At 36.3% G+C, this 18,289-nt stretch overlaps 1 pseudogene; it reads right to left on the minus strand.

Annotated features, from left to right (window-relative positions):
- Nucleotides 1-14,688: 14,688 nt before the first annotated feature.
- On the minus strand, nt 14,689-16,385 carry LOC140887789 (actin-1-like; annotated as a pseudogene).
- Nucleotides 16,386-18,289: the final 1,904 nt, after the last annotated feature.

The raw sequence follows: 18,289 nt of genomic DNA on the forward strand, positions 1-18,289 counted from the left end.
AGCACTTCGATCAGATCGAGGTGGAGAATACTTGAGTACCGAGTTTTTGGACTATCTGAAAGAGAATGGGATTCTCTCTCAGTGGACTCCTCCTATGACACCTCAGCTGAATGGTGTATCGGAGCATCGTAATCGAACTTTGTTAGACATGGTTCGATCCATGATGAGCTTCACTGAGCTTCCACCTTCGTTTTGGGGCTATGCGCTTGAAACGGCGGTATTGTTGTTGAACAACGTCCACACTAAAGCAGTGGACAAAACACCATACGAGTTATGGAATGGCAAAGCTCCTAAGTATTCGTACTTGAGGATTTGGGGATGTCCTTCTTACGTAAAGCAGACAGTGGGAGATAAGTTGGATAGTCGATCCACCTTATGTTATTTTGTAGGGTATCCGAAGAATTCAATCGGATATTATTTCTATCATCCTGCTGAAACAAAGGTGTTTGCTTCAAGGAATGCCACCTTCTTGGAGAAGGAGTTCTTATTGGATAAGAAAGGCGAGATGATGGAACTCGAAGAAATTCGAGAAGAACCCGAAATACAAAATAACGATCCTACACCTCAGGAACCATTGATAGACACGCCTATACTTAGAAGATCCGAGAGGACTTCTAGACCTCCTATTCGATATGGTCTTCTTCTTGAAGGGGATCAAGATGAACCCGATGTTGGATGTGATCCAAGAAACTTCAAGGAAGCAATTTCTGATGCGGATTCAAATTTATGGCTTGAAGCTATGCAGTCGGAAATAGATTCGATGCATACAAACCAAGTTTGGTCTTTAGTAGATCCTCCCGATGGAATTGTTCCAATAGGGTGTAAATGGATCTACAAGAGAAAGTTTGGGCCTGATGGTAAGGTATTGACCTACAAGGCGCGATTGGTGGCGAAAGGTTATACTCAAAGACAAGAAGTTGACTATGATGAAACCTTTTCACCAGTTGCAATGTTCAAGTCCATAAGAATCCTTATTGCCATAGCTGCTTGGTATGACTATGAGATATGGCAAATGGATGTGAAGACTGCTTTTCTTAATGGAGACATTAAGGAAGAAATCTATATGAAGCAGCCTGAGGGGTACACATCCATGGGAAGCGAGCATAAGGTATGCAAGCTTCAGAGATCAATTTATGGTCTAAAACAAGCATCAAGAAGTTGGAACCAGAAATTTGATGAAACAATAAAGGATTTTGGTTTCATCAAGAACCCGAAGGAACCATGCGTGTACAAGAAAGTAGTTAAGGATGCTGTGACATTCTTAGTACTTTATGTTGATGACATCCTACTCATTGGGAATGACGTAGGGATGTTGCAGTCAACAAAGATATGGTTATCAGGTAGATTCTTGATGAAGGATTTGGGTGAGGCATCCTATATTCTAGGGATACAGATCTATAGAGATAGATCTAAGAGAATGATAGGACTCACTCAATCAACCTACATCGACACCATATTGAAACGGTTTTCAATGGATGGGTCCAAGAGAGGACATCTACCCATGTGTCATGGAGTTTCTCTATCCAAGTCTATGTGTCCCAAGACTGATGAAGATATAGAGAAAATGACACATGTACCATATGCGTCAGCCATAGGTAGTATCATGTATGGGATGATATCTACCAGACCGGATGTAGCATTTGCTCTGAGTGTCACGAGCAGATATCAAGCTAATCCCAGTCAAATGCATTGGAAAGCCGTGAAGGACATTCTTAAGTACTTACGAAGGACTAAGAATATGTTCATGGTATATGTAGGAAGAGAACTAAAATTGGAAGGCTATACCGACTCTAGCTTCCAAAGTGACGTGGATGACTCGAAGTCAACCTCTGGATTTGTGTTCATGCTCAATGGCGGTGCTGTCTCTTGAAAGAGTTCCAAGCAGGACACCACAGCGGATTCCACCACTGAGGCAGAATACATTGCAGCATCAGCTGCTGCTAAAGAGGCCGTTTGGATGAGGAATTTCGTCCAAGAGTTGGGCGTCATTCCTGAAGTTGTTGGTCCAGTCCCGGTGTACTGTGACAACACGGGTGCCGTTGCTCAGGCAAAGGAACCAAGGTCTCATCAAAGATCCAAACATGTACCGAGGAAATACCACATCATCCGGGAGATTGTGGAAAGAGGAGACATCACTGTCGAAATAGTGGCCTCTGCAGATAATATCGCTGATCCACTTACTAAGCCCTTGCCAGGACCATTATTTGACAAACATCGCGAAGCAATGGGTCTACGTAGTATGACTAGTTGGCTTTAGGGCAAGTGGGAGATTGAAAGAGTAGGTGCCCGGTGAGCCAACTTGTGGCTAAGGGCTTTGATGACTCTTTGTATAAACAATCTTTTGTTTAATATAATTTACACTTTTATTAATGGCAATGACTTTATCTTTCTTCATATTGTTATATTGTGATATACTATTGTTGTTTTGATAAAGACCTTGAATATACTATAGTGTATGTAAGATGTGGTAGAACATGGGGATGTCTATCATGAAACACATCTTATAGTCACTGTATATTCTAAATTGTTCCTAGTCGATTGAGCCGTCCGATAATAAGGATAAGGATCGCTCGAGTTTGAGACTAGCATTTGCGATGCAGAGTACCACGTTTCATTGGTAAGGAACATAGAGATGTTCGAAGCATGCAAATGGATATTCATACGATGAATGATCGAACTACCCTATCCGGACTTTCCAAGTGGTTATCACTTATCGAGTGGATAAAGTCCGCGGTTTTGGTTGTACACCATTAGTCCTTACTACTTGAAACATCATTGAGACTCTATATGCTAGTACTGTGATTTGACTCGTTTACCGACTCTATTGGGGTCATCAGGTGTCGGGATTGGGTACAGTTACAACACATATAGGAGTCGATGCTTTGTTGTCAAGGATTCACCACATACTTGCGAGTGTGGATATCCTATGCGATCTGAGGAGATATTAGTGTGAAGAATCTCTGGCCAGAGTACATGATGTGTTTTAAGAAATGGTTTCTTAGTAACACATGCGATGTCACTATTTGATCTTCAAGATGTATTGCATAGTTATCGAATCTCGAACGACTCTCGATTTACCAATGGTTGTTGATTCGATCGGGATATATGGATGAAGGGACCGTACTGTACGCTAACCAAAATCTATTGGTTCTTGCAGGCACTATCAGTGATACCTAGGGAATCATGAGGCGATGTTGCTAGGCGCTCTTACCATGATTCGATGGGCAAGTCGGAAATTGTTGTTCCGAGTCACAAGGAGTTGTGAGCCCACGGCTAGCTGTATCCCTGAACCATTGAGGGTCACACAGAGTAATGGATTTTTAATCCCCGTTGAGATAGTTAAATTTAAAGAGTTAAATTCAATGAACAAAGAAGTTGGACTTCTTAATTAAGAGTAGAGGAGTAAGATTTCCTAAAATGACATAGGGATGGGCATTTTTGGAAATCACTGAATTCGGATTCAGAAAAATTTATCTTGACTTTAAAAGGTGCAGAAATGGTTTCTTTGCACATTGGTGAAATCGGTTTATCAATCGGAGTCATGATGAATTTTATATTAATTTCTGAACATGCGGGCTTTGTTTGTCGGGCTTGAACTTATGACTAATGGGCCCTAAGCTGTTAGCGGCCTGCATTATAAATAAGTTATTGCAGTACAAAAATTACATACAACAGGTCACAATTTTCGAAAACCTAGTTATTTTCTCTCTAAAGTGGCCGCCCCCCTCCCTCTCTACTCGGGAAAATCCAGTCTGTGAATTTTGAATTACAGTCTGGTTTAACGGATCAAATTCGTTAATTCTCTTCGTAGAAACTTCTGATAGATTTTCTAGTGCAATCTATCAGAGGGATTAATTATCCGTTCGTGGACCTGATTGAAGAACAGTTCGTCCATCAGTTCCAGGGATATACAACAAGAGCAGAGAAATTTGTTGGTGTCCAAAATCTCGATTCGAGATTGGAGGTAAAAATTTATAATTGTTATTTAATTTTTACACACACAATTTAATCGTAAGGTTTTGATACCCATTATGAAATCGTTCCATATAAAAATTTTAAACTTCCTCTTCACCGAGTATCAATTCTAATTGATCTGATCACCGCGTTTTCCAACACTACTGGTTTTGACTCTACTTCATTTTGGATTCTACTGCTTTTTTCACTTTTGATTTTCGCACCGCTTTTTTCAGTAGTCACGTTTTCTTGCTTATTTTCTTGATTCTTTAACTTTTGGGCAAAGTCATGAACATGAATCTTGGAGCCTTTGTCTTTAATTTCCAACGCATAAAAAATTACTCAATTTCAAGTTCGTACGATAGAGATATACCCCAAATACTCAGCTGTGTCCGAAATTATGCTCTGCAGAATTTTAGTTTAAAACCAAAAATTTGAATGTAGTTTATCAGCTTCTTATGCTCCAATTCAGACCTTGACTTCTGAATATGATTTGTAGATATTTGTCTTATCTTTATAACACATATTGAATTGTTACATTTGGATACCCGAGCTGCAAGATATAGCCCAAATACCAGAACTGCTCAAGCTCTACTGATGCCTGTTTTAAGCTCATCCGGTTCAGTTTCTGTAGCATTTTTAGACAGCAGTTTGATCTAGATAACATCCGATTTTTGTACAACTGGATTGAGATATAACTTGAAGTTTTTTGAGTTGTTTGTTCATTGGTTTTGGCTTCTGGTTATTTGGATAATCGAGCTATGAGATATTATAAAACAATTCAACTCGTCAAAAACTAAAGTGTGCTGAAATTTTGTTTCAGCAGCCTATCACTTCCAAAATGAGATGTATGATCTACACACTTAAAAAAATATGTTATAAACACAATAATAAGTTTTGTTATTATCAAAATCAAGATTTCTTGTATTTTCGGATTCAACACTTTACTTATAAATTTTAAGTTTTCTTTATAATTTTTTACAAAATATTATTTATCCAAAATTTATACTATCAAATTCCAAAATATATTTTAAATTTTTTTCAAACATCAAAATGAAATTCCAATTCCATAGATAAAAATCAAATCTCAATTCCAAATCTAAATCCAATTTCAAATTCTATTTTTAGACGTCCAAACACTAAGTTTTCATGTTTGTTTTTTATTTTTCCGTCAAAATTGTGTTTTATTCTTGCAACGTAGTTTTCCATTAATCGGTTGTAAAAATTAATTTTAATTATTTTATCACTTAATTACAATGAATGATAGTTTTTGCAAATTCTCATGTCATAAAAAAATAATTAAAAATTCTAAAAAAAACATATAACAATGATCGATCTTTTACATGATTTGCTTAAGTAATTTTTAATTAATGTAAACCACAAATCGATGTTGGTTGTAAATGGACAAAATAATTAATGATGAGAAAATGAAAATAAAAAAAGCAATTGACAAAATAATTAGTGAGTATATATCTTTTTTTTTCAAAGTTATTTAGTATATGCATATAAATTATAAAAGTCATGATTCTAGATTCAAATACAAATTATTACTTCATAGAAAAGTTACTTGATTAAACAAAATTCAATGTATTAATAAATAATCATGAATGGATTTATGCTGGGCTATCGTGCACTCCAACTCTTTTTTTTTTTTTTTTTAATATATACATAAGCACATACATATACATAGATTTGATCACATGCACTTTAGGGTGCAGAAATTCTGTATGCGACCAATAAAACCCGTTACTGGGTTTTAGTGGTTTTTGTTTTTACACCACTAAAACCCGGTATGGTCACACACAAATTTTCTGCAATCTAGGGGTGTACATGATCAAATCTATACATATATATATATATAGTTTTACCCCGTACCCTGCATCCGTACTTAAAACAACTTTGATCGCCTTGTAAAGTTTTTACATTTATTATATACACATTGTTTTTTTTATGTAAAATTTAGTCTCACGACTTCGGCCTCTCAAGTTTCAAGTACACACACTAAATCTCTTTTGTTTTAGATTAATTTTAAATATTGTAAGTGTTGTGTGTAAAATTCTAAAAAGCTTGAAGCATGACGATGCGTCATGGTCAAGTTTCAAGCTTTATAAGTTTAAGCGGGTTTAGAACAAGCTTTAAGCATAAAAAAACGTTTTTTATTTTTAGTATAATTTTAATTATATTAAGTTAATTAATAGAATAAATAACATATAAACTTAAAGATTTCAAGAATAAATACATAAATTTTCAAATTATAAAAAAAACATAAGTATGAAAAAACAAATTATCTGGAGAAAATTTTTTGTGTTCGGTATAGTTTTATCTCTTAGTCACAAAAAAAAAATGTATGAAGCAAATTTGATTTTGATGCATTTATGTTTTTTTTTAAAAAAAAATTTAAAATAAAATTTAAAAGTTAAAAAATATTTAAAATAAAACATATTTTAAATATTATTTTAAAAAAGTATATTTTTCGCGTTTATTCACGTTTTTTTTTTGCGTTTCATATGATGAACTATTTTTCGCACTTTTTAAAATACTGGTTGTGTAATGTAAATGCATACAAAAAATGAAACTTTTCATTGGGAGTAAAAAATCATAATTCTTGAACAATGAAAATTTAATTTGTTCGTTTTGATCAATTATTCGATGTTAGATCAAAATAAATTATGAGCATTGGAAAAAAAAAATTAAGTCGTATCTATTATTATATCATTGTACGATATATTGAGCCCGTTTGGAAACAAAAGTTATTGGCTTAAAAAAGCACTTAAATAAGTTCAGCTTTTTAAAGTGCTTTTATTAAAAAAAAAAAGCAGAAGTAGTTTTAGTGTTTGGATAAATGTTTAAAAAGTGCTTTTTAAATTTAAAACATAAGCAGAAGCCAAAAAGCCAAAATTTCTGTCTTTTAAAAAAGCACTTATTTAGGCTTAAATAAGTGTTTTTTTTAAAACGTCTATTGTAACCAAACACATAACTTTTTAAGAAAAGCACGTTTTTAAAAAAATAAGTACTTTTTCCAAAATATGTACTGTTCCCAAACGGGCTCATTGTTTGTAACTTTTACATTATTCTAAATATTATATTGTTTTTCTTTTTGGACAAAACTACCCCTTCCATCCTCAAAATTTGGCCAACCCTAATCAGTCTCTTGGGGACGTACCCAAAAACCTATTTCTGCTCATCCTCTCTTCCTCCCAATCTTCTCCATATCCGAATTCGGAAACAAGCTGATCTACAGATGACGATTCACCACGAGAATGTGTAATTAATTTCAATTCATTCCAGATTCTTTAAATTTCCTGTAGAAAAATTTTATTTTTGTGTAAAAATTAGCATAGTTATAGTTCGTATTTTCAATTTCGTTACTATCGATTATTTAACAAACTATAAATTTTGGTAAACGAGAAGTGTTCGGTCATATAATTAATATCAAAGTCAAGCTCGTAGTTTTGGTTCATATTGATTGAAAGCACATGATAAGGTGATTGTTTGGGTGCAATAATTGTCTCCTTGGGTTGAACAATTGAAACATGTGTTTGTTTAAACTGCGATACGATCTAAAAAATTTGCATTACACAATTACCACTAACTATAGCTTTTAGTAAAATAAAAATCTCTTGATCATACAGTTTGTAACAAATATATATATTTTACGTTTTTCAATAAATATATATCATATATTATTGTTTTAAAATTGTTAGCTAAAAATAAATCAAACTCAATGCATAAACATATAATATCACTACAAAAAACCGTCGATCAGAAACCGACAAATATAACAAAAAAGAAAGTTAAATAGGTCATATGACCACTTTAGTAGCTAATTAGATATTGAATCATGGTGACTGAAGTTTGAATTTACCCGTAAAAAGTATAACACTTGATTTTAATAAAATTAAACATTCGAAATTTGATAACTTCGATCTCAATCAAATAAAATTGTTGTTGCGTACGTGTATATCCTCTTGGTACCTATTATGGAATTATGAAATAGAATGAATAAATAATTGGATACTAGTCTCTTGTTGTACACGTTGCGTGCTGAATAGTTTATTTTTATAATAAAATTATATTTAAATTAAAACTGTCAAATAAAAGAAGAAAAAAGAAATCATGATTTAGGAAAAATTGAGATAGTGTATGGAAAAGCGGTTTGTGTGTGTGCGTGTGTGTGTGTTTTTTTCGATTTATGTTTTTATTTTTGTAGGCATACCAAAAAACCAATTTAAATGTTTTTTACATAATCTATTTTATTTAATAAAGTTGAAGGGTTGGTACGTCCCCTTTCTTTTGCATTTTTAGTATATATTTAATTACGAAAATATCATTTAATTTTGTCATTTAATAGTTACTTATTTACGAAATTGTCATTTTTATAAAATTTATTTATTTATTTACAAAAAAATATACTTTTCAAAATTCTTCTCTAATTTTTTGTGCTTTTATTTTAAAAAAAACGAATTGCATAAGTATAAAACGCGTGCTCCGAGTAATAGATAATAATAGATGCAAGGATATGTAGTATATGAGTTAACTTTGGGTTTTGTTTAACTCGTTTTCTAATTCCCGGATTAAATAAATGGAAAATGCTATATGTACACGAAAATTACAAGTTGGGTTATACATTACATTTTAAATTTCATAACTATTTTTGATGTATTTTTGAAAGAGTTTTTTCAAATAAAGTGGAGGGATAATTTGGTGATTTCAAGTGTAACTCAACGTGTAATCTTCCATGCACATGTGTGAGGCCAGATCCATTATTATAAAAACAACATTTACCTGCACAAACTGATTTTGTCCACACGCTAGAAATTAAGGAGTACTAGGAGTCGCACCATCCACCTAAAATTTGCCTCAAACCTAAAAATGTGTTGGGATTAATGAACTAATATGATATAATTCAGCTACTAAACAATCTCAACCACTTCACAGCAATCTCAAGAACACACTTCAAATTTCTAAATCATTCCAAACAGCTCAAGAACCCACAACAATCAATATTGAAATATCACGTAAGTAATAGACAATCACCAGAAATTTTATTAAAAAAAAAACAAAAAAAAAAAAAACCAAGAAAACATTCAAGCCAATCAACACAAGTATTTACAAATCTTATTCAAGCTATAACACAAATACAAGATCACCAATTCAAGTTTATAAACTCTCGAATTCTCTTGTAGAACCTTGCGCATCAGCTTCCTGATCACTGAATCCACTCTCTCTTGAATCGATATTGTTTCTGTTATCGAGATGTACTCCGAATTCTGATGATGTTTTTTTTCCATTTCCAATCTTCAAATGTATAAAACTAAAAGACTGGTAAGAAAGAACAAGGAAAGCCAATGAAGCAGCGTCATCTGATTCCAATAAATATCATCAATCATGTTTTTCCAGCGAGTTCTCTGGAAAGCATTTTCGATGAACAATCGAAGGCCCGGACTCGTTGTACTCTGCCTTGGTTATCCATATCTGCAATCACAAAAACAAGAAAAATCAAACTCGTCAAATCACCAAGCATACATAAAAACAATGAGTCGATATAAGAGTCATTTATTAGATTAAACATGCAGTTGTTGGAATGTGATAATTGACCCATATGAATCGTGATATTTGAATTGTTATGCTGTTATCACTTGCTAATGAGCAGCTATTGTTTTTGCTTCAAGCGATCGATCCAAAAGCTCATATCATATCTGTTGGTTTGAAAAGTCAAATGGGGCAAGTGACAAATGAAAATGAATTGGTTGTGTCATATGGACAAATGCTCATTTATGAGCCACAGACTTTGACAGCACAACAGCAAATTCATATTTGAATTTGCATGTTCCACCAAGGGTTCAGGCAGTGATTGACATCTATAAATAGATGCATTCCTCAATTCATTCAGAGCATCCCTCAGCCTCGAGCAATATCTCATTCTCAAGTTCTCTTATCTGATTCTTGAGTGTTCTTCATCTCCTTGTTTATTTTATATATATTTGTGAGATAGGTTTTTCTTCTGTATAAAAGAGTGTGTCTTTTTGGAAACACAAAGAGAGGTTGTAATTCTCCAAATATTATAGTGGAATCTTTTGGTCTTGCCCGTGGTTTTTACCCTAATAATTTTTAGGGGTTTTCCACGTAAATCTTGGTGTCTATTTAGTCTTCAATTTCCATAGTTTCTATCTCGTAATGCCGCACCTGGAACCAACAAGTGGTATCAGAGCCTTGGCATAAACTTTCTTAAAATTCTGAGTATGCTCTGTGGTTGCAGCTTTGACTGATCTTCCACATCAGAAAAGATTTTTTGAAAATTTTATAAGGCAGGATTCTTGTAGTCAAGATGACGGCAAAATACGAGATAGAAAAATTCAACGGGAGCAATTTTTTGCTGTGGAAATTGAAGGTGCAAGCAATTCTAACAAAGGAGCGTTGCTTGACAGCTATTGGAGATAGACCGGCGGATGTCACGGACGATCAAAAGTGGAACGAGATGAATCACAATGCTGTTTCCAATTTGCACTTGGCTATAGCGGATGAAGTTTTGTCAAGTATCTCTGAAATAAAAAGCGCAAAAGTTATTTGGGATACTCTGACAAAATTGTACGAGGTCAAGTCACTACACAACAAAATTTTCCTAAAGAAAAAGCTTTATACTCTTCGGATGGCGGAATCCTCATCGATGACCGACCATATTAATACACTGAATACTCTATTTTCCCGGCTCACGTCTATGGGGCATAAAATAGAGAAAAAAGAACGTGCGGAGCTTCTACTTCAAAGTTTACCAGATTCATACGATCAGCTCATCATCAATGTTACCAACAATGTTCTTTCGGATAATTTAAATTTTGACGATGTCTTAACTGCGGTTCTTGGAGAAGAGAGTCGTCGAAGGAACAAGGAAGATAGGTTGGCAACGTCGAAGTAAGCAGAGGTTTTACCAATGACGAGAGGAAGATTGACGGAGCGTGACTCCAGTGGGAGCCACAGATATGGTAGATCCAAGTCAAGAAGTAAGAAGAAGAATATTTACTGCTTTAAATGTGGCGGTAAAGGGCACTTCAAGAGAGAGTGTACGAAGAGCATCGATAAGGGATCTCAAGGAAATGTGGCCAGTACTTCAGGCGGTGGTGAAATATTATTCAGCGAAGCAGCAACGGTTGCGGAAGGCAGACACAAATTTTGTGATGCATGGATTATGGATTCAGGAGCGACGTGGCACATGACGTCAAGGAGAGAATGGTTCGACCAGTATGAACCAGTCTCGGGAGGATCTGTATTCATGGGAAATGATCATGCCTTGGAAATCGCTGGGGTCGGTACCATTAAAATCAAAATGTTTGATGGTACTATTCGCACCATACAGGAGGTACGACATGTGAAGGGCTTGACAAAAAATCTTTTGTCTTTGGGGCAACTGGATGATATTGGGTGCAAAACCCGTGTCGAGAAAGGGATCATGAAGATTGTGAAAGGCGCGCTTGTGGTTATGAAGGCTGAAAAGGTTGCTGCAAATCTGTATGTATTGTTGGGGGAAACACACAAAGAGGCGGAACTATCTGTTGCATCAATTGGTTCAGGAGAAGAATCAACAGTGTTGTGGCATAGAAAGCTCGGGCATATGTCAGAACGAGGAATGAAAATTCTCTCAGAACGGAAGCTGTTGCCGGGGCTTACAAAAGTGACTCTACCCTTTTGTGAGCATTGTGTTACCAGTAAACAACACAGATTGAAGTTTGGCACATCTACTGCCAAAAGCAAAGGCATATTGGAGTTGATTCATTCTGATGTTTGGCAAGCACCGGTGGTATCCCTAGGAGAAGCGAGATACTTTGTCTCGTTCATTGATGATTTCTCTAGAAGATGTTGGGTGTATCCAATCAAGAAGAAGTCAGATGTTTTCGAAGTCTTCAAAGTTTTCAAAGCGCGGGTTGAACTTGATTCTGATAAGAAAATCAAGTGTTTGAGGACTGACAATGGAGGAGAATATACCAGTGATGAATTTGATGCATTCTGTCAGCATGAGGGCATCAAAAGACAGTTCACGACGGCTTACACGCCTCAACAGAATGGAGTGGCGGAGCGGATGAACAGAACTTTGTTGGACAGAACAAGAGCCATGTTGAGTACTGCGGGTCTACCAAAGTCATTTTGGGCAGAAGCAGTCAAAACTGCTTCTTACATCATCAATCGTTCTCCTTCAGTGGCGATTGATTTGAAGACTCCGATGGAGGTGTGGACTGGCAAGCCAGCTGATTATTCTCGATTACATACATTTGGAAGTCCGGTGTACGTGTTGTACAATGAACAAGAAAGATCAAAGTTGGATTCCAAATCCAGAAAGTGCATCTTCTTGGGCTATGATGATGGAGTAAAGGGGTTTCGCTTGTGGGATCCTACTGTCCACAAGCTTATCATCAGCAGAGATGTTATCTTTGAAGAAGATAAAGTGAAGGAAGACAAAGGCACACTGAATTCAGAAACTACTATCATTCAGGTGGAAAATAAGACAGACAAAGATCAAGGTTCTTGTGAAGCAGTACCAGAGCACGAGGAACAAGAACCAGTTGAGTCAGAGGTTTCCAAAGTAAGGCAGTCAACTCGAGAGAGAAGACCACCAGGTTGGCTTTCAGATTATGTCACTGAAAGCAACATTGCATATTGTCTATTAACAGAGGATGGTGAGCCGTCGAGTTTTCATAAGGCTACTCAAAGCTCGGATGTATCCCTGTGGATGACAGCGATGCAGGAAGAATTGGAAGCATTGGACAGAAACAAAACTTGGGATCTTGTTACACTACCACGAGGGAGGAAAGCTATAGGTAACAGATGGGTCTATAAGATCAAGCGTGATGGCAATAACCAAGTGGAGCGATATCGTGCGAGATTGGTTGTCAAAGGGTATGCTCAGAAAGAAGGCATTGACTTCAATGAGATATTTTCTCCTGTGGTTCGACTTTCAACAGTCAGAGTAGTATTGGCATTGTGTGCGGTGTTTGACCTACATCTGGAACAGCTAGATGTGAAAACAGCATTTCTTCATGACGATCTTGAAGAAGAAATCTATATGCTCCAGCCAGAAGGTTTTGCAGAAAAAGGCAAAGAGAACTTGGTTTGCAGGTTGAATAAATCTCTGTACGGTCTCAAACAGGCGCTGAGGTGTTGGTACAAGAGATTTGATTCCTATATCATGAGCCTTGGGTACAACAGAATCAGTGCAGACCCTTGTACGTATTTCAAGAGGTTTGGTGATGATGATTATATCATTTTGTTGTTGTACGTGGACGACATGTTGGTAGCAGGCCCAAACAAAGATCGGGTCCAAGAATTGAAGGCACAGTTGGCTAGGGAATTTGATATGAAGGACTTGGGACCAGCAAACAAGATTCTAGGGATGCAAGTTCACCGAGACAGAAGCAATAGGAAGATTTGGCTTTCCCAGAAAAATTATTTGAAGAAAGTCTTGCAGCGCTTCAACATGCAAGATAGTAAGCCAATTTCAACCCCTCTTCCTATTAACTTCAAGTTATCTTTTGAGATGTGTCCTAGCAGTAAAGCAGAGAAGATGGAGATGTCTCGAGTACCGTATGCATCAGCAGTGGGAAGTTTAATGTTCGCCATGATTTGTACAAGACCAGACATTGCACAAGCAGTGGGAGCAGTCAGTCGATATATGGCAAATCCTGGACAAGAGCATTGGAGCACGGTTAAGAGGATCCTTAGATACATTAAGGGTACCTCAGAAGCTGCATTATGTTTTGGAGGATCAGATTTTACACTCAGGGGCTATGTTGATTCTGATTACGCAGGTGATCCAGATAAAAGAAAATCTACTACTGGTTATGTGTTTACAGTTGCAGGAGGTTCAGTCAGCTGGGTTTCAAAACTGCAAACAGTTGTGGCATTATCTACAACGGAGGCAGAATACATGGCAGCTACTCAAGCTTGCAAGGAAGCAATATGGATTAAAAGGTTATTGGAGGAGCTTGGACACAAACAAGAAAAGATTCCTCTGTTTTGTGACAGTCAGAGTGCCTTGCACATTGCAAGAAATCCAGCCTTTCATTCCAGGACTAAACACATTGGAGTTCAATTTCACTTTGTACGAGAAGTAGTAGAGGAAGGAAGTGTGGATATGCAGAAGATCCATACAAAGGATAACATTTCTGATTTTCTGACCAAGCCAGTGAGTACAAACAAGTTCGAATGGTGTAGATCCTCAAGTGGCCTCGCGGGAACGTAAGCAACGGGAATGGCAAGATTGAAAGAATGTGTGGAGATGTGTTTGATTCTCAATCAAATCTCCAAGTGGGAGAAATGTTGGTTTGAAAAGTCAAATGGGGCAAGTGGCAAATGAAAATGAATTGGTTGTGTCATATGGACAAATGCTCATTTATGAGCCACAGACTTTGACAGCACAACAGCAAATTCATATTTGAATTTGCATGTTCCACCAAGGGTTCAGGCAGTGATTGGCATCTATAAATAGATGCATTCCTCAATTCATTCAGAGCATCCCTCAGCCTCGAGCAATATCTCATTCTCAAGTTCTCTTATCTGATTCTTGAGTGTTCTTCATCTCCTTGTTTATTTTATATATATTTGTGAGATAGGTTTTTCTTCTGTATAAAAGAGTGTGTCTTTTTGGAAACACAAAGAGAGGTTGTAATTCTCCAAATATTATAGTGGAATCTTTTGGTCTTGCCCATGGTTTTTACCCTAATAATTTTTAGGGGTTTTCCACGTAAATCTTGGTGTCTATTTAGTCTTCAATTTCCATAGTTTCTATCTCGTAATGCCGCACCTGAAACCAACAATATCTAATGTCAAACGATGAATTGCAAGAAGTGTAATCATTGCGAAAAAAAAAAACTGTTAGGGTGTAATAATTTTAACTGTTAGGAAAGCGGCTGACCATGACCCTTTGGTTGTTATACGGCTTAAAAAATTTGAGTTGCTACGTTACCTCTAGTTATAGATTTTGGTAAAACTGCAAACGTTTTGGCCTACAGCCGCATGTATATACATAATACATTTATCACTAAAACTGATTCTTGTTGTCATAGGAAACAACAATCACAGAAAGCCCGAAAAACAGTAGAAATCTTTCTTATGAAGGTGTTAAAATACCTGCTGGAATGTGCTGAGAGAGGCCAGAATGGAACCTCCGATCCATGCACCATATTTCCTCTCAGGTGGAGCCACAACCTTAACAATCGTGCTGCTGAGAGCTAGTGCCGTAATCTCCTTGCTCATCCTCTGGGCGAAGCCGGGGAACATGGTGGAGCCACCACTGAGGACAATGTTACCATACAGATCCTTCCTGATATCAGCGTCACACTTCATGATAGAATTATAGGTGATTTCATGAATTCCAGCAGTTTCCAGTTCCATCCCAGTCATTGATGGTCGAAAAAGAATCTCAGGGCCGCAGAATCTTTCAGCACGAAAAGTAACCACCTGTCCATCAGGCAGTTCATAGTTCTCCACAGCTGAAATGGTCTTTGCCCTTTCTAGCTCTTGTTCATAATCTAGAGCAATATATGTTAGCTTCTCCTTTAGGCACTCCATAGTCTCACGATGAACAGAAACATTGGGATGGTAGCCATGTTCAACATATATCTTCCAGAGGTAATGAGTGATATCACACCCAGCGAGATCAAGACGCAAGATTGCATGGGGTAGTGCATAACCTTCATAGATGGGGACTGTGTGGCTGCAACTGTCCCCAGATTCAAGAACAATACCTGTGAATAAAGGGAATCCGTTTCAGTTTGTATGTAAATAACATAATAGGTTCGATTTGTCCCTTAAAAAATGGATGAACAATTTTCTCACCGGTCGTACAACCACTGGTATAAAGGGAGAGAACGGCCTGAATGGCGACATACATAGCAGGGGTGTTGAAGGTCTCAAACATGATTTGAGTCATTTTTTCACGATTGTTCTCCGGATTAAAAGGAGCTTCTGTCAAGAGAATTGGGTGCTCCTCAGGAACCACATGAAGTTGATCTTAGAATGTATGGTGCCATATCTTTTCCATGTCGTCCCAGTTGTCGACAATTCCATACTTAATTGGATGCTTCATGAACAAGACACCTCTGAATGATTGAGCCTCATTATCTACATACACATATCTTTTTGGCGGTGGTGAGGTATTAATCCAGGGTGACGAGGGCGTCCCACTATGCTAGGGAAAACTGCCCTTGGAGCATCATCTCCAGCAAATCCAGCCTGAAAGTTGGGAACACAAATTAAACAACAAGTTAATTTCTAAAATGGTTTAAAATCTGCCTAGCACCTTTTTTAACTTCATATTGGAACCACGAATTTACGTAGCTTTCAGCATTGCCACCATCAGATAATAGGTTTGAGGTATCGGATGCTACGCGTACCTTGACCATTCCAGATCCATTGTCACAAATAAGAGGCCTATCTGCCATTTCAAAGGTGACCTGCAAAAATAGCGAATTATATATGAGAGATGGTTTCATTAAACATAAATATAAATGTCGCAATCAAGTCAAGTCATGGCAAATGAAATCAAAATGCAAATTTGATTTTGATAGCACAGAGGGTGACATAATAAATTCCAAATTTATAAGATGCTATGCGGAATCGTATTGCAAACAAGACGTTACATAAATGTCGTCTATACTTGACAATGCGCGCAGTATCAAACTATAAAGGCATATATCTTAACCAGTTGTAGCAAAATATTGCAAAAAGTAGTTCCAATAATGCCGAGTTTTTGCCAAAGTGACCGAATTTCATGACGCCCCAGAATCTCAAAATTGATTTCCAGAATGAAAAACCTTTGGAATAAAGAAATTCAACTATTTTAACCAATAAATTGTAAAGATTTCAACAAAAAATCTGACTTTAATTATCTTGAGAATCCATACGCATGCAAATTCATAAAAGATACATCTTCGACCAATATGCATGGGCAGGATTACCTATAACCTTCAGTAAGTGGTTAGCATCGAATCAAACATTGTCGCTAAATTCTACAAATTTATACTTAATTTTAAATACCTGTTGAGATCATAAATTAACTATAAGATTCATTGAAAGCCAAAAACACAGATTTACAAGGAATTCCCAACATGAAAGGAATTTTTTCTCCTCGATGCAGATAAAAATCGAATCTTGGATTGAGAGAGTATGATTTGAAGGCCAAAATTTGAACCTGATTTTAAGAGAAAAATTGAAACTTTTAGGCTTTGCTGATTCTGAAAATATTGGGTGGCGTCTCGCTTTCATTTTTGAATCAAGAAGTTTATTGTTACTGGAAAATAGTCATACTGTGGGTTTTTTAGTTAAATATTATTAAAAAAAAAATACCAAACTATAACAAAATGACTAACTTTTAAAATTTATCCGAGGAACCATTCTTGGGATTCACAGGAGATTCTATCTTACACATTATGTTTTTTTTAATGAGATAATCATCTAGTCCAAACACACCGGGAGAAGCATAGAATTTCCCTGGATTCACTAATTCACATGAATTCGATAAATTATAAATATTCCTCGCATTTTATTTTCTTAAAATAAAAAATAAAAAAATTGGATACGTAGTTTTTTCAACTCTAAACAATTTTTTATACTATTTCAAAAATTATATTAACTTCTTGTAAAATGGATTAATAATGGAGTCAAGTTAGTAATAATAACTAGTAGGATAGGCATATGCGTTGCGTGTGAAATTATGAATACGACGATGTAAAAGCTATACATCTGCGATTGAAATTTTCGAACGTGTTGGTGGTTCAGTTATTTCTATTCTTGGGGAAGGTGGGGTGTTGATAGTTCAGTTATTTCAACTTTTTGGTGAAGGTGGGGTGAAGTGGTTGGGTAAGTGAGATCTTATCTGTATAGACACGGCTTCAATGCAGATTCGAGGGTTGAGATCTATCGATATGTGTGGGTCTCACTATATTTTCAGTGGAACTCATAAATATTGATAAATCATCACCCTTAAATACATCATTGGAGTATTGCCGTAAAGGTAAAGGTATGATGAAATTATTCAAGTGGTTGATGCTTTTTTAAGAGACATGTTTTTTAAACTCAGAACAAATTCCCACGAAAGAAAGTAAAATGAAGGGTAAAATGAGCAAAAATCTTGGTGTCCGCATGATGAGATGCAGCGATTTTTGTAGGTATCTCAATTTTTATAAAATAATAGAGACAAGCAGGATAAGCACACACGTTGCATGTGAAATTATGAACATGACGACGCAAAAGTTATTCATCTGCGATTGAGGTTTTCAATGTGTTGGTTCAGTTATTTCCACTTTTGGGGGGAAGGTGGAGTGTTGGTGGTTCAATTATTTCCACT

Source organism: Henckelia pumila, chromosome 3 (genome assembly GCF_033568475.1).
Source record: "Henckelia pumila isolate YLH828 chromosome 3, ASM3356847v2, whole genome shotgun sequence".
NCBI classification, from domain to species: domain Eukaryota; kingdom Viridiplantae; phylum Streptophyta; class Magnoliopsida; order Lamiales; family Gesneriaceae; genus Henckelia; species Henckelia pumila.